This window comes from Anthonomus grandis, chromosome 12 (assembly GCF_022605725.1).
Source record: "Anthonomus grandis grandis chromosome 12, icAntGran1.3, whole genome shotgun sequence".
NCBI lineage: Eukaryota > Metazoa > Arthropoda > Insecta > Coleoptera > Curculionidae > Anthonomus > Anthonomus grandis.
In genome coordinates this window covers 25,660,021-25,679,851 of record NC_065557.1, presented here as the reverse complement: position 1 = coordinate 25,679,851, position 19,831 = coordinate 25,660,021, and the positions used below count along the sequence as shown (strand labels likewise).

The window sequence follows — 19,831 nt, the reverse complement described above, 5'->3', positions numbered from 1 at the left end:
TTCCTTTTTAATTTCAATTTAATTTGTAGTTTATTTCGTATATCTTTACTATGGTTCCGATTTGCTCTCAATATAATTTTTACAGTTCTTTTATTATATTGTATAACCCAGGTGATACTTTTTACCTTTTGGACATATTCGATGTTAAGAAAATACGATAACTAAACCGCTTAGCTATGGTTCCGATTTAATTTTATTAAATATTTAAAAAAAAATTTGATGTATTGTGTATTTGTATTTTCTTGTAAATAAGAGTACGTAATAAAATACGATAAACAATCCGCTTATCTATTATCCCGATTTGATTTCAATTCAATTTTTACAGTTTATTTCTTATATCTTTAATAATTTTTAAAATTTTTAAGATATAAATAATCTTCCGTTTTAAGAAAATAAGCTTAGAACATTGAAAGGCTAAAAGTAGCATGCCGTGGAACTATGGGAAGGTTTGTTTGCTTGCAACATCTCTGATGCAATGATGCCAAATGCTTATATAGAAATGGCAAAAATCACTTTATAATATCATAAAAATTTTCAGTTGTTTCCGAAGGCACAAAACAATACTACTGCTCCCCTTTAATAAAATATCAAGCATTTTTTTAAAATAAATTTGTTTAGATACCCTATATCGAAGTCAATATACGTTAAATAAATGAAAATAAATTACGAAGAAACGAGAAAAGGGTAATGGCATCGCAACGCCGCTCGATCGCATTGTTGATGCCACCGATACAAACACTCTCTACCAGTGACGTCGTCAACAAATATTTACCTGATAAATTTTTATTAATTATTATAGAGTTTGAGTATAAGTAATATTACCATTTATGAGCTATTTATGTGTTTTTTTAACGGACTTCATTAAAGGAAAGTCCTAATAAAGTTTTAGTTTTTGAGAGATTTAGGCATAAAAGATTGGAATCGCACCACGATTTAATGAAGACCAAATCGTTGGAAATTGTTGTATGTAGTGCCATTGCATTCGGACTGCTCCAAGTGAAGCTAGTATCATCAGCAAAAAGACAGATTTTTCCGCTTATGTTCGGGCTGGCCAGGTCATTTATAAACAGCAGAAAGAGCATAGGACCCAAAACGGAACCTTGAGGTACCCCGCATTCAATTGGTTTACAAGAAAATCTTGACGTATCGACCTTTACAAGTTGACTTCTGTTGCGCAAATATGAAGGGATATACCTCTGAATCCATAGTGCTGCAATTTGTTAATTAAAATAATGTGGTTTACGCAATCGAAAGCCTTTGAAAAGTCACAGAAAATTGTTGCTGTTAAGCAATATTTGTTGATATTTGAATAAACGCTGTTAAATAGGGAGAACATAGCATCGTTGGTGCATTTTTTGCTCAGAAATCCAAACTGATAAGGGGTTAAGATATTATATTTAAACAAAAATGACAAAAACCTTTTTTTAGCCAGGCGTTCTATGATCTTTGAGAGGGTTGGAAGAAGTGCAATTGGACGATAGTTTGAGGCTTGATCTTTATCTCCTCCTTTATGTAATGGAATGATTATTGCAGTTTTAAGGCAGTTTGGAAAGACCCCATTTTGAAATGACATGTTGATTAGGTCTACTAAATGGATTAGAGTACAATCAGGCATATTTGAAAACATTTTAAGAGTAAGCCCATCTGTACCAGCTGATGATTTGGTTTTTATTTCGTTAGTTGTACTTCTGAAGTTCTGTAAATAATACTGGCGTAAAAAAGAAATTGTGCAAATTTTAATTAGAGAGATATGAGGATCATCAGAAGGTATTATGGTGGCCATTAGATTTTTTGCCACGTTTACAAAGTAATTGTTTAGGTCCTCGGGTGATGTAGAGATAGTGCTAGTTGAGGTAGACTTATTTCTTAGTTCGTTAACAATAGACCATGTTTCTTTAGCTACATTGGCAGATTTTGCCAGACTCCCACTGTAATAGATTTCTTTTGCAGACATGTTTTTGTAACTTTTATTAGCCCCTGTATCGACTAGGCAAATAGTAACGATTTAAAACTTTAGGGTTATAATCCACATAAAAATACCTTCAAAATAAGGTATCACTCGACCCCCCGTTCCATTTAAAATTTTGGGGGCCCTTGTCACCCCCGCTAGGGCTTTGCCCTCAAGGGGGCGAAACTAGCAAAAAAATGTTTCCCCCTTGAATCAAAAATTGACGGGTCCGAGGATTTTTTTCGCAAATGTTCTAAGGGACCCAAAATAGGCTCTGTTTCGTTTTCAAATGGCCACCCTGTATAGAATAGGATGATACATGGCATAAAACTAGTAGTCTATTTTGAGTGTATTTTTACCTTTTCCTTGGCAGAGTCAGGGAATGTGTAGCAGTTAAACAAAAACGGCTTGGATGAGAAATAGTAATTGTTGACCTAGACCCCAGGGTTACTGCAGAAATATTAATCTCAGATGCAGTTATTGTTGATGATAAATGATCAGATCTGTAATTATCCAAAAATTGATGTATCAAGAATATTAATCTATTTTAATTATCCATACTTCTCTATATTAGCTTCACTGTTTGTACTATATACTATTTTGGAAGCTAAAGAAGTTTTTGCACTCTTCAGGAAAGCTACCCCTGCAGCTTTGAAGGGTAAGTCGCTTGGTAAATTAACTGAATTATCGGCTGCTGTGTTTTTAACCAGTGCATCAGAAATCCTAGTAAAAAAATTGTTTTACACACATACCTAACTTAATAAGCATGTATTAGGTATAAATAAAGCTTATATGAGTATGAGTACCACTAATACTTTTTGTGACGATTTTTTCATACTAGAAAAATATATTTAAAAAAAATTACCTTTGAGGTAGAGCTGATTTTTTTTTAATAAAGTCTGGCTACTGATATTATCTTCCTTATATAAGAAATCACTTCTAAGGATGTGATCTGAACAAACAAATATGTTTGTTTTAATTGTGTTGATTTCCATTAATGACATCCATTGTTCCCTTTGGGCATATATTACAAAAAAACATAAAATCCTGTAATAAAACCAGGGACAAAATTCTAGTTTTAAATTTTTTATAGCCTATTAATAGATGAATATGTTAAAAAAAATATTTAGATTTAAAAATATAAATATTTTGGTATTTTATGCACACTTTCACATTCACGTTTTTATTAGGTTTATATCTATAAGATCCTCTATTCTACGTTTATGATGATGGTAACCCCATGATGTGATGTTATGAAAGTATCGGTATTTACTTGTGAAAAGATCGGCTTGAATTGCCTTTTTATCATGATGCGATACAAACGACACAAGTTTTTGCCATCCTACCAATTTAAAAAAACACCAAAATATGGCCTTTTTTCTTTTTAAACCAAAAATGAGAGAAAATTCACGAATCCCGAATATAAACAAAAAGCCGTTTGACAAATGACACTACGCGTATGGCTCAGGCGCTTAAGCTCCGGTGTTGTCGCTTCAAATTTTTTAGAAGCAGTTTTAGGGATAACAATGTTAATAATTTTGTTTTTTTTTTTATTAAGGATGTTATATTTATTCTTAAAATAGGCTAATTGTAGTATTTATACTTTTTAATTTAAATTTTCCTACAAAATACAACATAGTTAAGTTTAGTTAACAAATAAGTTTAGTTAACGGTATAATGGTTGTTAAAATATAGCTAAGAATTCCCTCCGTTGGAAATTCGCGTCGAATTGATAACAGAGAATCAGCAAATATGTTTGTAAACAAAACACCCCTCTTGCCCCTGTGTACATGTTGGACTCAAACAAAGTTGTTGTTTACTAATTCTAGCCTTTCAATGCTCTAAGAAAATAAGAGTGTGTAAACTTATAACTGACAAATTTAATTTACAATAGATAATAAGAGCTTATATAAGATAGATAGGTTCATAGGCTTATATAAGACATTTAGGTTCTTATATAAGTTTTATGTTTTCGACTTATGCAATATTAAGAAAATATGATAACTAAATCGTTTAGCTAAAATTCCGATTTGATTTTAATTAAATTTGTTGGATTTATTTGGTATATCGTAAATAATATTTCAAAATTTTTGATGCATTATATGGAAAAAATATGAGTGTCTAACCTTATAACTGTGACCAATTTAATTTAAGTAAAGTCCTTAATAATAGGTTGTATAAGAGATCCTAAATGATTTTTTTATCTTTTGGTCATATTCAATGTTAAGAAATACGATAACCAAATCACTTAGCTATTGTTTCGATTTGATTTCAATTCAATTAGTAGAGTTTATTTGTTATATCGTAAATAATTTTTTTAAATTTTTGATGTATTGTGTTTTAAGAAAATAAGAGTGCGTAATAAAATACGATAACTAAACCGTTTAGCTAAGATTCCGAGTTGATGTCAATTTAATTTGCAGAATTAATTAAATTAGTTAATTTAAATTTAATTTCAATTTATTTAATAAATCTTTTTTACCTTTGGAAATATTCAATGTTAATAAAATACGATAACTAAACTGCTTAGTTATTGTTCCGATTTCAGTTTAATTTAATTTAATTTGCGGCCTCTGCCCGATTGTTGCTATCGGGCAGATGATATATCGGATAGATGTCAAGACTTAAAATATTTTGACATTATGATACAAGTGATAAGACCAAAGTAGATAAATTTATATAAAGCTATAATAATAATAATATAGATCCATACATCCATCAATACATATATCCATTATTTATTTATCATAATTACTTATTTCTACAATAGAGGAAAAAAACGTATATTTATGTTTAATATTCATGTATTTAATATTTCTATTAACAAAAAACAATACAATATCAAAAACAATTATTAATAATGATAAGCCAGATACCACTTAAATCATAAATTTATCAGCATTTTAGATATGAAAAATGTACAATTTATCCTATCTCACGAAATAACGAAAAAAATAAATAGAGATATTTTTTATACATAGGTATTTAATGCGTCATAAATGTTTTTTTTTTACAAAATTGAGAATATTTCTAAATTTATTTTTACTGAAATAGTGAATTCATCAGAATAATGCAAGTTTTACTTGAATCAAAGGTATGAGCCTAGTTGCTTTGATATTTTTAGATATTTAAAAAAAAGCGTTTATTAACCTAATTGTTCTTACTGTGACAATAGTATAATATTTATATATAAATGCAAAATTAATAATTAATAATAAAATATTTAAGATTACATAAAGTATACATCAATAATAAAAAACATAAAATCTTAGAAAGAGCAAGTAAAGCATTAAAACAAATATTTAATTTTTTTTACTAAATAAAATCAAATTTATTTAAATAATAAAATATATAATATATTTATTATTAAGAAAAAATACTTCGTTATTTTCATAGTTTTTGTAATGTTTTGCTAGTATTTTGAAATTTATGTTGATTGATTAAATTTATTAACCTCTAAATACGTTTAGTTTAGTATATTCACTTAAAATGTTTAGTTTTTAGTACCTCTTAACATTTTTAGTAATTAGGTTATATTACTTTAAATATTGGCAGGATATATTTTCTAGAGTTTATATAAGCTTCCTTGCTTTGACTATTAGTATTCTATTGAAATAATTGGTTTCCATCGGAAAAACCAAGTCGGTAATCAAACCAAATCATGTTTTTTCTCCACAAAATACATATTTCACACTTACATCACTCATCATTGTAATGCATATGTTAAATTAACATAATTGCTTTGACACAAAAAACAGATCAAAGCATCAAACACTTACTATTGTGATCATCTAACATGGAATCATGGCGGCAGACGAAAGAGTGGGAATGGTGCGAGAGGGTGAGAGAGAGAAAGTGTAAGAAGGAAAAACAGATGTGAACTGGGAAATACAATTCTCAGTAGCTGTACCCTTGATGGATATTTATGGCATTAGATATATGAAAATCGTCAGATAATATCTACTACATCGAAAAGAGATTTTTTAGTTTTAGAGTTTAATAATATTTATTTAGATTAAATAAAATTAATAATAAAATAGAAGCATAATATAGAATACAAAATATAACTATTTCTTATAAATTTAAACACTGTTTAATAACTTATTCTGCCTTACTCTAAATTTAATTCTGTTTCACTATCACTATCGTTTTTTAAGCTTACTATTAAGGGCTGAATATTGGTAATAGAATTTATTGGTTAGAATTTTTTACCTTTAAAACATGTCGTATGAAGCGTTTTCAACTATCGATGGTAATATTTACTACACAGATGCTATAGATGCATTTATTAGTTCGAGAAGTAAAATTTCTTTATTTATTCAATTTTATTTGATACTACATAAGTTCAATGGGATTAAAAACACAATAATATGAAGGTATATCACGCACATACCCTTTATTTATTTTATATCTAAAATATAGGTTGTTGTCTACCATAAAATTTTGAATTTTTACAACAATGTTACTTGACTACTTGACGACTATCGTATTCCCGTAATCTTTGAGACTCCATTATTGTTTGGCGTTTATTAATCGTCTTATATTAAAAACCCATTTTAAGTAACTTTTTTTTAAGGAGATTACAATAGGCATTGATTTTCATACAGCTGAAAATTTTTTTTCCTTAATAGGTCCAAATTAATCTATTCCACACATTTCAAGGAGCCACTTCGCTTTCTCTTGGAAATTGTAGATCTCCCTATTAGACCCTTAACTATAGACAAAGGTGTTTTTGTCAAAGCACACCCTCGCCAGAGTTAAAATCTCTTGATGGTAAAGATAAGTACATTGGCACTTAAATGCCTTCTTCTAAAGGTGTTAAGTTTTGTGTTAGAATTTAATTACAACTCAATTGTGACACTCAGTTTGTCCTTATTTATATTAGACCCTAGATAGATAGTTACAAACGTAAAGGTAGGTATACTACTTACAGACCTAAGATCATAAGTTTTAATTCGGACTAAACTGAGGTATATACATATACACATATTGACATTTGTTGGCATTAATGGTACCTACTTAATATTTTGTAATGCAGGTAAATATTAATTTTTTTTACTAATCTGACGGACTGCTGTCAACGCACGCCTCTATAGGTCTAGTCAAATATTAGAGCTGCTAGAGGCATCTGTAAGTCAGGATCAAAGAAGAGGTGTTATTGACATAAAATTTCTTGTCTCATTTTGATTTTGTCTTTAAATCAGATTTTTAGAAACTTGCCCACCTTTAGTCTAAAGAACTATTTAAATAAAATTTACGCCTTTAATCGTGTAGAATTGTTGGTTTTTAATATATTCTATAGATTCGATGAATTAAAATGGTTGCAAGATACGTAATTTTCTCAAAAATTTCTATAATTGTTTGTATCTACTGTACTAAAAAAAAAGGTCTCGAAAGCATATTTTATTATTTTTTAGCAGAGCTTAGAGTGTTTCTATTTGTAACTATTAAAAAAAATTGAAGGATGATCGCTGCTTATTGATTAAAGATTATGTGTTCATATAATTAGTAAGACTAAATGATGTTAAAAGAACTTGGCCATTTAAAATTTTAAGTTAATGTAACACAAAATAGATAAGCTGAAAAAATATTTTATAATTGAAATAATTAATATAGTTTTAATTGTATAAGTGTTCTAATATAAAATTATAAGTTAAAAAATAGAGTTTTATATTTTGTTTACGTACGTACTATACGAGGGTGGTCCCAGAAGTACTCGACCCAAGAAAGAAAACACGAAAATTTTGGAAAAAAATGTATTTATTTTTCAACATAATCTCCTTTCAGCTCTATACACTTTTCCCAGCGATGTTTTATAAGTTCGATACCCTTTTTATAATAAGAACTGTCTTGCGCCTCGAAATAGCCATTAACTGCAGACATCACTTCTTCATCGTTGCAAAATCTTTGACCACTGAGCTAGTTTTTTAAGTTTGGAAACATAAAATAATCTAAGGGCGCTAAATCTGGTGAATGGCATGAGGTAGCAATTCAAACTTTAATTCCTTAATTTAGGCCATTGCAATAACGGACTTATGAGCTGGTGCATTGTCTTGATGAAACAACACTTTCTTCTTAACCAAAAGCGGGCGTTTTTGCTTGATTTCTTCGCTCAAACGTTGCAATAAGTTCGCATAATACTCGCCGTTGATAGTTTTACCTTTTTCAAGATAGTCAATGAAAATTAGCCCTCGCACATCCCAAAAAACCGACGCCATGACAGATGATACGGTTTTCGCCTTCTTTGGAGCCGGTTCTCCCTTTTAAGTCCATTGTTTTGATTGTTCTTATGTCTCAGGTGTAAAGTGATGGACCCATGTTTCATCCATGGTTATGAAACGACGCAAAAATTCTGCTTTGTTGCTAATAAATTTCGCTAAACATTCAATTAAAATATCTTCACAACACTGTTTTTGCTCGAGTGTGAGCAAACGCGGCACCCATCTTGCACACAGCTTTCTTATGTCAAAATGTTTAGTTAATATGCGATGTACCGCACTTTTTGAAGTGCCTACTATGTCCGCTAGCTCGCGCACTTTCAGTCGACGATCATCCAGTACCACTTTGTGAATTTTCTTTAAAATTTCTGGAGTCGTCAGTTCATTTGGTCGACCACTGCGATGCTCGTCTTGGCAGCTCGTACGGCCTCGTTTAAACTCTGCTACCCAATATTTTACTGTTGTTAATGAAGGAGCAGACTCACCCAGAGTAGAATCCAGTTCAGCTTTTATATTGGTTGGGCTGAGGCCTCAAATAAAACTATGGTATCAAATAACGATGACAAATTTTCTCCATTTTCATAAATTCACTGAAAACGTTCACTATTGATATACTAAACAACAAATACTAAACAACGTGGCGTCTTCAAACTTGAAACATATGCTTTATAGATTGTATACTTTCTAATACACTGATATTTTTCAAACTACTACCGATATCTCTAGGTCAGGCCGGGTACTTCTGGAACCACCCTCGTACCTACCTGATGCATGTGTTATAGCCTATAACTATTTTTTTTCTTTTACTTTAAATGTATCTGATATTAACGGATGTTGAAATATAATATGGGCTTTGAACAAAAGCCAAATGTTAAAAGCTGTCCTTAACCCCATTTATCCCATTACAGACATGCATTTTTTCTGAGGATATTTCAGAGTTAGTATTGATTAAAATGTGTTTAAAAAGGCCATTATTTCTAGGGGTCTAACATAATTATTAAACTTACCCGAATTAATGACAGCCTTTGATACTTCGTAGTTTGCATGTATCTAAATTAATCAATTGGCTTTAATTTAAAGCTACATTTTTTTATAAAAAGTATATATATTTTATAATTTTAAACATTAAAAAAAATGTTCTACTGCTAAGCAAGAGAGATCACTACTTTCAATAAAACAATAAATCACAGTCACTTTATTCTGAATCGTTGTAAAAAAAATTCCGAATGTCTAGAACGAAACCTCGATATTTCGTGCAAAAAAGCTATCGCGATAAAAGAAGATATTTTGGTAAATGCGGTATTTATCTAGCTGTTCGTACGAAAAGGAAATAAGACAAATGATAAGATAGAGAGTTACGATATAAAAATTTAAATATACCGTTTCTCCTTTTTAGCTAGAGAGGAGAGAGAATCCCTAAAACTGAAGCAACTTGACTGGTGCATTTTATAATACGATTATTCTATTTTCCTTTTTTCTTTGCGCATTTTGTTTGCTAGTCGGCCGCCGTTGTGCAGTATTATAGTTTTAAAAGTTTTAACTGGCGTAGACGATGCTAGAGTTGCAAATTTAATAAGCTGAAGGTTTGGCGACACGAAAAAAGCTGATATATACAGTGTGGCCCAAATTGGGTGTACATGTATGGGTATCTTGGAAACTATAAGAGATAGAAAATTGGTTGAATGGGGAAAGTTGTAGGGCATTTAGTTACCAATTTAGTTCCGCTTTCAGAACGATTTTATCTTTTTCCAATTTTGAAATATTTGGGAAAAATCAAAAAGTTGCATTTTTGAAAAAGGGCTGTATTTTTTTTTATTTCAACGTATTTTTAAAATCTGTAAAAACATTATTAGGACAACTTTTTAAGAACAACGCATACCTGAATTCAGTTTTTGTTTTCGACGTTTCGGTTCTGAGTTTCCATCCTCAACTTCTTTTTTTCTTATGGCGGCCATTTTATTTTTTTGCTGAATTAAAAAGATCTTTTTCTTCCCTTTAAAATGATGTATAACACTTTATGAAAATATTTTGTGTTTAAGTCAAAAAATTAGATAGTTTATTTTTCGCTGAGTTGGCCATGACTTATTGGCATTTTGTCATACACACAATTTTTACTAATTTACTAACTTGCTAACTTATACTTTTACGTAATTTCTAACTAAAAGAATTAACTACTTGTAACAATAATATTACATTAAACTATTGAAAATGACGGCCATTTTTGTTAAAACATTTTTCACATTTCTTTAAAACACTTCTAGTTACCTTGCGCAGGGTGTTTCTTCTATTTATATTATTTAAGACATTCCGAACCCTATCCTCTAGTTGTTCGAGTGTCGCAGGAGGTTCAAATTCGTAAACTTCATTTTTAACATATCCCCAAAGATAAAAATCCAGGGGTGTAATATCTGGAGACCTAGCTGGCCAATTTACAGCACCGCGGTTCGCGATAAGTTTATTATTAAATGCTTGCGTTAACAAGTTTTTAACGTCCCGAGCATTATGTGCGGGACACCCGTCCTGATGAAACCACACATTACTCCATATTTGTTCTTCAGGTATTATAGCTTTCACGGCAGATAATATCTGCTCTTCCAAAAGATTTAAATATCTTTGACCCGTCAGTGTTTGGTTATAAATAAAGAGCCCAATAAGGTGATTATCTAAAATTAATTATAGCATTTTACTTGAAAATTATTTTGTGCAGTGGGTAAAAAACTTACCGTACATACCACACCATACATTAAATCCAAATCTTACTTGTAGTTTACGTTCAGCTACTTCATGAGGATTCTCAGTAGCCCAAAAGTGACGATTATGCCTGTTAAATACTCCGCAGTTGCTAAAAAACGTTTCGTCGGTCCAAATAATTTTCCTGCTGAAATTAGGTATTTCTTGACATTGCCTTACAAACCAGTTTGAAAATTCTAATCGTCTTGGGTAGTCTGTATCCCTTAAACCTTGAATAGTAAGCTTATATGGATGATATTTATTTTTTTAAGGACTCTTTAAATGGTAGTCCTTGGTATATTCAAATAAGTTGCAGCTTTTCGGGTCGATGTTTTCGGGTTGGCATTAAAATGATCTAAAATGTTTTTATCGCGAGATTCATTGTCCCTTTGATAATTTTCTGGCGTCGGTATTTCAAAACTTCCATGAGTTCTAAGGTTCATGACAAGCCTAGCGAATAGTCTTGGACCTGGCTGTTGTCTCTCAGGATACAGTTCCAAATATCTAGCGATTGCAAGATTTGCATTTCTATCACATGTAATATAACATTCCAATATGTCAAATTTTTCTTCACTGGTATATTGCATGGCTATTTTCGGAAATTAAAAATTTAAACAAAACTCACTAAAGGTAAACGAAAACAACTAGATACGAAAAAACTATTAAACACTAACAAGAACAAGAACAAAAAATTAACAAGATAAGAACTACTAAACAAGATAAAAAGTTAAATCAAATAAATAATATTTTGTAAAACTGTCAGTAAATGACGCTAAATCATTAAGCAATAATAATTGTTTATACGACAAATCGCCTCCGTAGTCATGGCCTCCGCATTCATGGCCAACTCCGCGAAAAATGAACTTTGTAACTTTTTGACATAAGAAGTGTTATACATCATTTTAAAGGAAAAAAAAAAGATCTTTTTAATTTAGCAAAAAAACAAAATGGCCGCCAAAAGAAAAAAAGAAGTTGAGGATGAAATCTCAGAACCGAAACGTCGAAGACAAAAACTGAATTCAGGTATGCGTTGTCCTTCAGGTATAAGTTGTCCTAATAATGTTTTTACAGATTTTGCCATTACAGCCCTTTTTCAAAAATGCAACTTTTTGATTTTTTCCAAATATTTCAAAATTGGAAAAAGATAAAATCGTTCTGAAAGCGGCACTAAATTGGTAACTAAATGCCCTACAACTTTCCCCATTTAACCAATTTTCTATCTCTTATAGTTTCCAAGATACTCATACATGTACACCCAATTTGGGCCACACTGTATAACTGATAAATTAAAACTATATTATAAAACTAATAATTATGTTAATATGCAGGTTAATTACTTATTTTGTCTGTAATATTCCAGTAAATATCAATTTAGAAAACATTATCTTACACGCTCAATTATTGAAAAGAAGAAGAAAATGGACCTAATCCGGCATTTAGAAGAAATATGAACTTAAATTTTTAACGATACCTTTTGTTATATTTAATTTAAACTTAAGTCCAATAATTTTTAAATATAATAATTTATTTAAAGAATAATATATTTTTTATATACCCTAGAGCTAAGGTTTTATTTATTGACCTCTAAGCTGGTTTCATTTTTTCGAACTTTATTTTCTTGTAAAATTAAAAATAACGGACGACCTATTTGATGCGTAAGAAGACTCTATTTCATCGTTTCGGTATTTTAATATACTACTCTTATCAAGAAAAATTAAATTAAATATATAAATTCTTATCCTTCTTGCATCTTTTTAATACTTTTTAGAAAAATTATTCAAATACTTTTTAAATTTAATCCTTGCGTCAGAGATCCCATTTGTTGGATTACGTGAGGCTATCAGTCGTTATGAAGCATCTATATGAAGATAATAGAAATGCCGATGCTGTTATCTCAGGATGTTGTCGTATCAGCTAATTCCAGTTAGTTTCGTAAAATACCACCACTGGTTGTACTGCCCGTGGTGGCTGCGGGCGGGAAGGCGGCGGTAGGTGACCAAACGGAAATAAGATTCTGGGAATTATACTTATTTTATTAAATGCCTTTACTTTTGGTTTGTAGAGAACCGTGCTGCATTTTGAAAAGTATAAATAGACCCAGCTGTTTGAAAAATAATTTTGTTTAAATATTAGCATTAGTAGTCAATAAGAAAAATATTTACATATTGCTTTTTGAACCCAATCATTATGAAAGCTTTATATATTTTATACAGTCGGTAGTCTTAAAATCAGGCATATACAAATACCGGTTGTTATATTCTTGAAAACAGGATTGAATTACGAATGTTTTATAAAATATGAGATTTTCAAAAAGTATTGGTGAAAGTTCTGTATTATTAATATTTATAAAATTTGTTAAACGTATTGGTGTTTTCGAGTCGCATTAGGGGCTTTATTTATCTTTCCTTGATCATTTTTTTGTAAAAGTCTAAAAACTTTTCTTTGACAGAAAAAAATAAAACTGGAATCAAAACAAATATAACAAAAAAAAACAAAAAATAAAACTGTTATTGCTTTTGTACTGATACAAAAGCAATAACAGTTTTATTTAGTAAAAATAATATATATTTTAATTTTTTTAAACAATGGAGCCATATTTAAAATGGAGTTAGTTAAACTAAATCTTTGTACACAGGCATATTATATTATAACAATCTAATAATTAAAAAACTATATATTTTCTTTCACTTATTTGCTTTTTATATTATAATAAGAAAATATAAAACAAATATTTTTTTGTAATTATTTGTTTTTTTTAATATTAATTATATATCATTTATTAATTATTTTTTGTAATGTTTTTATAATTTTATAAGTTATTTTAATATGCATTTATTTATTTTTTTTATTATATTCTTGAAAACTTTTTCCTTGTTTTTTTTTTCTACATTCTCTGTTAAGTGGTCAGCTATGCTTCCCTTTGCAGAGGTAAAAATAATGGCGTCATTTATTTTATGTGTTCTACTTTTGAGTTTTTTGTTTATTTTGGCAAATCTTTATTAAATCCATTTAAAAAATATACATTTGATTGAAATATTCGACATTCGATCTGATATGTGATATGATCTGATATTAAAATAATATGGAAAGAGTGGAACGTAAGCTGGGAATGAACAGATCATTCGTGAAAAAGGTTATTTATTATTGAGTTTAGGAGCACGCACAGACAGTTTTTAGAAAGAATTGATCTAGATCGGTAACCGATTACGGATCGCAAGTATTTACATCTTTACGGGTCGATAGTTTGACATTACTTTTTTGGAAAAATCTCACATATTTTCTTGTGTTATCGAGTGTTAAAATGTGGTCTGTAAATAAATAATAGTGATTCTCTGGCATAAATTTTTTTAAATTTACCATATATATTTTTTGTTATTGTAAAAACCTCATCATTGAAAAATTCATAATAAGAATTCAATTACAAATCACAAAGAGAAACTAAAGCCTTGTCTAAATTTCAAATTGAAATATTTTTATTAATTTTTAATCTTTTCTTTTGTTTATTTTGTCGGTTTATTTTAAATTCAACACTACCCAGTTAGTCTCAAAAAAAATTAAAATTGCTTTTTTTATAATTAATAATTTTTTTTTCTATATGAGTTTTTTTTTGTATAGCTTGCAGAATTTCTTTCAATTTAAATAAAAAAAAATATATCAAAATTAAATTTTTGAATTCTAACTGAATTCAGATTTTTGTTAAATACTTTTTTACACAATTAGATTAGATAGATATTACATTAGATACATGCTTTAATTAATTTTTTTTCATATTTTTTTCTTTTAAAATATTGCTGAATTGCTAAATTATTTTAATATAATTATAATGTTAGAAATTGTATAAAAAAATATAAATCTTAAAATAATCTTAACCACGAAAGGCGTGTGTTGTGTGTCGTCACTTAAGGCGGATATTCTAATCTGCCCCGGAGCGGTGCAGTACCCGCATCCTGCGTCTTGTCTTGTACCTCCCACTCTTGAAAGCCCGTGCCTTCCCTCAATATTCCGTTAGCCGTATACGTAGCCAAATATTAAAAAAATGCTAACACGGCCAGACTAACCTGTATTTCACCCTCGAAATACCTCTGTACTCTATACCCATCAACGATTTTCTTGACTCAGAAAATAAAATATTACAGGATTAGCCACAAAAAGATATAATCAAGATACGTAATATGATTTTACATAATAGAAAACCAGATGCCATATCTAGGGTTATCAATAATTTACCTTTACCTAACCGATCTAATTGGTCTTCAATTAGTGGTAGGGAATATATTATTTTTTGCGTATTACGGTTAAGTGCCCTAAATACATTTCTAGTTTATTTCTCATTTCAATACCAGTTAATGATTTTATTGGGATTAAAAAGATATACTTAGCAAATTCGTGTATAATTAATAAAATGTGTTTATAACCTTCAATCAATACAATCTGCGTGGATTGTATGGAAGGGAATGGTTTTTTTTCAATCGAATAAAGAAAACCTTGTTCAGATTGCTTTTTATTTGAGACATAGTTTAAGCAATGTGAAATATATTTTCGCACAAAAGCGTGAAACAAAAAAAAACAATGCCTATCTCTCGCCATCTTTCTTTTTTACTAAAATGACAGGGCTAGCAAAACAAGAATTACTCTGTCGAATAATATTATTGCGTATTAAATCTGCAACTAAATTTCTGACCTTTTCTCGTTCATTTATGGATAGTCTATATAGCCGATAGTTTACAATGCAATCATTTTTTAAATCAATTTTAAATGTTGTCGTTTTAACACCACGTACACATTTCCAAAAGTAAATATTTCTCTATATTTTTCAAGCAATTTAAACAATTTATTACGGTCTTCGAATTCAAGAGTGTTTACGTTAACATCGTTTAAGATACCGCCGCCGGACTCAGCCAAAATATAAACACGATATCTGACCACCTCCTAACCCTTTTAAAAAAGTAACGCAATATTCATCATTACAGCCATCTAAATTTGCTGTTTTTTTCTGACATAAGGGACCAGGCGGACCCAGTATCAATCAAACAATATATGGGGGTACCCTTAATCACAGTTAGCGTTAAATTATTAAATGAATTTAACTTTATGCAACTTGTGATAATTTATTTTTATCAGAACGTTATTTTTCCCAACATGAATCAATTTCATGACCCATATTCTTACAAAACCCACACTGCTTATTATTTTTTGGTTTCATTTCTCTATTAAAATTTGATACTTCCAAACGTAATTTACATTCGAATTTTAAATCACCTAGTTTATTGCAATTAAAACATCGTTTAAGACGCGTATTTGACGGTCCTGCAACACGCGCAATATCTGAAGTGGGCTCGGGTAATTCCAAAATACGCTTACGCGTGTTTTTAAAATAACCAGATAGAAGAGTAATTAGTTCGCTTGTTGTTTTTACATTGCTATTTAACAGTCCCATTTTAACAGATACATGTTTTATTTCTCCTATAATAAGCTCAATTAATTCTAACTCTGTAAAATTTATTTTAATCCATTCAAATAAAATTAATTTTTCTCTTGCATACTCACAGTAAATAGCAAACGGCTCGCTTGTAAGCAAAATGGCATTTTTCGAATAAATGACCCTTAATAGTCTTTTTTTGCATTGATGAGCCAATCCCACTTCTGATGTTAGAATTTATTAGTTATTTATTATCTTTTGATATAGTGTTTTTGTTCTTTGGCTACTCGAGCATGGTTTCTTATTTAAATGGAATATATATCTTAAATAAAAAAATTATATTCCAGTATCAAAAAACATTAAGTAGGCTATTTAAAAGTGCTAATTTATGCATCTAACTACTTTGATAGTTATATTTTTTGTTTAATCCTAACATATACAGGTACGTAATGAATCCATACTTCTTAAAACTGGCTATGTAATTGTAAATTAACCGGTGACTAAAAAAACTAGGGTAATAAATAAATAATGTCTATTTATAAAATTATTGTACATTTATTCATAAACTTCCTAATTAATAACGAATAATAAAGTTACCCAGAAGAATAAGGCACTTAAGCTTGTAATACTAATTAAGAATATAGTTTAACAGTTACTAGTTTTACACTTTGTAGTTTTTTTTACACTTACTAGTATCATCAAGCCGACAAAAATATTTAGAATCACACACTTCCAATAAGACAAAGTAGAATTTGCTGCATCATTTGTGGTAATAATACTCTCGGAAACTAACCTTTAACTATAATCTGAACTTGCCGAGTACAAATTTTGCTGGTTTTGGCATGTTGAAGTCACTATCAATAATATCATTAAAGTTCACACATATTTCTTCGGTATTTTTCTGTTATTAATCCAGATACTTTGGTCCTTGCAGCAGTTTTTCACAAATAACAAATATCGAAATTTCCTAAATAAATAAGTTTGAATCCATATTTTCAATAAAAATTTACAATTAGCGTTGCAACCCACAATTTTTGCACAATTGGGTAGTATTATAACAACAAAATAACATCGAAATTTTAGTTTATAAATTAAAAACTTTAGAAATGGCAATTGGATAAGATCCAAAATAAAGCAAACTAAACTCACTTTATTCGGATTTGCATATGGCGCTATTCTTAGAAACAGTTCAAATACAGTTTTATTGGAAAAAAATAAAGCAAAGAAAGCATATAAAAGTATAAGATTAAAAAACCTTACATTAAATTTGTCTGAAATTTGGCACACAGATTTTCGCATATATTCCGCTCAGGCCGATTATTTTGTTTTGTGATATTGAAAAGAAGAAACGAGCTCAGAGATTAATAGATTAAGCCCCAGCTCCTAGGTATATAAAAAATCTATTATATCTCAAGTAAACTATTGTATTTAAAACTCATTGAACTTAAATTAAATTAAGTATATCGAACGGTATCATTACAGATTCATATTTCTTTTAAATACGTGAATAAGTCTATTTTCTTCTTCTTTTCAATCTTTGAGCTTGTGAGATAATAATTTCTAAATTGATTTTTCTATAAGTGACCCAACCCAACCCAACCCAACCCAACCCAACCCAATAAAATAAGTAACTCATTCGAAAAGAAGCTTAGTTTATTTGAATAAAGTCTCAATAATGAGAAAGAAAAGTTAAGTTAAAGATTAAAAATTTAAGTTAGCAATATTACATGCTAGAATAATTAGAGATTCGTTAAGCTCAGAGACTCGTTAAGAAGTTCATGCGATGTAATTTCAGAAAATAGTGTCAGGACTCACAAAACAGAGACAGACAAAATAGTGTTCAGACAAGGTAGAAGTAATCAATAATTGGCCACCAGTGACTGACAAACACCAGTTCACAAGCTTCTGGGCCTTGTACATATTACAGTAGATTTTTCTAAGAAATTTCGATATTCTTGCATAACCTCTACACAGGCCTCCGAAGGACAAAATGATATTTATTTGGTCAGCAGGCTATAAAGAAGCGTTCTAAGGGCTAAAAAGAGCACTGTGCACCTTTTCAATTTTAACACATTCAATTTCTGAAAAAACTGGAAAGCAGATGATGGCTTATTTCAGTACAAAGCTGTCAAAGCCAGAAATACACTATTGTGTGATCAGGCGAGACATATTGGCAGCAGTAAAAGGTTACACTTCCATAAATATTTGTATCATCAACGATAATTTTCTTAAGACTGACCATGTTTCTCTGAAATGGCTACCTCAAAAATTTTGAAGGATAAATAAAAAGGTGGCTTGAACGTCTACAAGAGCATCACTATACAATAGAAAATAGGAAACGCAAACATCATCAAAACCGATTCTTTATTTAGACGACCTTCCAGTAAACATGTCAACATTGTCTTAAATAATTAAAAGAAAAATCTTATATATTTGCCTGTCGTATTGACAGTCACAGTCCGTAAGAGTGGGATGCAGCTAATATAATCCAGGATTAGTGTAATGATGCAGGATGTATAACCAGAGAGAAAATGATGCATCTTTTGAGCACGCTTTGAATGAACTGCTATAGATGTAGGACCTTTTTCTACAAGCAGCTTCGGAATCTAGCAACGTGGTTTGTAAATTGTAAACAACGGAGATGAATATTGTAAGCCTCATCCAGCTAGCGTGTTACTCAGATAGTCCATCTTTGACCCTGGAGGTATTGATTGATCCGGACGATTAAACTGAAAATAGAACCAAAGATGCACTAATTTGCCATAGCTATCTCAGTTTTTGCGCTACAGTGTAATTTTGAAAAAATTACACTTTTAGTCATTTCCTGTATATCTGTTATTGTCAGGCATATTCAAAAAGGAACAGCTGATATTTGTAGATTTTTTTTTGTAGAATCCAGTAGTGTACACAAATTTTCTTTGGGTTGATTAAAGTTTATTTATGGTTCTACTTACGTCTAGTTTATTTTTACCTTATAGTATCTATTTTTTAGTAGTCATTCATTGTGTTTGAGGACCCCATATTGGGTTATTTTATTGTTAATCCTTGAAATAATTGAACGATAATCAACACAAGTCTGGTAGAAGTTTTGACGTTGTCAATAAAAAAAATCTAGCGCATATTTATTATTATCTATGAAAAACAGATGACGGAATTTTTCGATAAATACTACAAAAGAAAAAGTATAATTTCAATTAAATACTTCAATTAAGGCTCCTACATGATGAGTCTCCACCTCATTTTAGACGTTCATGAACATTTAAATGACTTTTCGAATAGATGGATAGTCATGTAATATTTTTCTTTTGGACTATTTTACAGATTTGGTGAATCATGAAGAAGCAGTAAATATTTCCGAGGAACATCAAGAGCAAATTGAAAATTTTTCTCGTTTAATTCGTGGACACCAGGATTTTATTTACGAAACTTCTAAAAAGCCGAGCAAGATTAGGTATGTTAATTGAATAAATAGGGACGATTTTAATGACTTTTGTAAAAACGGTAAGCACTTAACTA

General features: G+C 29.9%; 1 protein-coding gene across 5 annotated transcripts in view; it reads right to left on the bottom strand.

The window, feature by feature from the left end:
- LOC126743388 (uncharacterized) overlaps positions 1-19,831 on the bottom strand; it is a 347,135-nt gene that overhangs the window by 317,044 nt on the left and 10,260 nt on the right. Inside the window, exon 1 of one of the 5 annotated variants that reach the window (XM_050450453.1) lies at positions 6,161-6,309. The exons of the other annotated variants lie outside the window; for them this stretch is intronic. The gene's annotated coding sequence lies outside the window, so the exon portion shown is untranslated. Of the gene's footprint in view, positions 1-6,160; positions 6,310-19,831 lie in introns of those variants that run through there. 5 annotated transcript variants of the gene reach the window in all.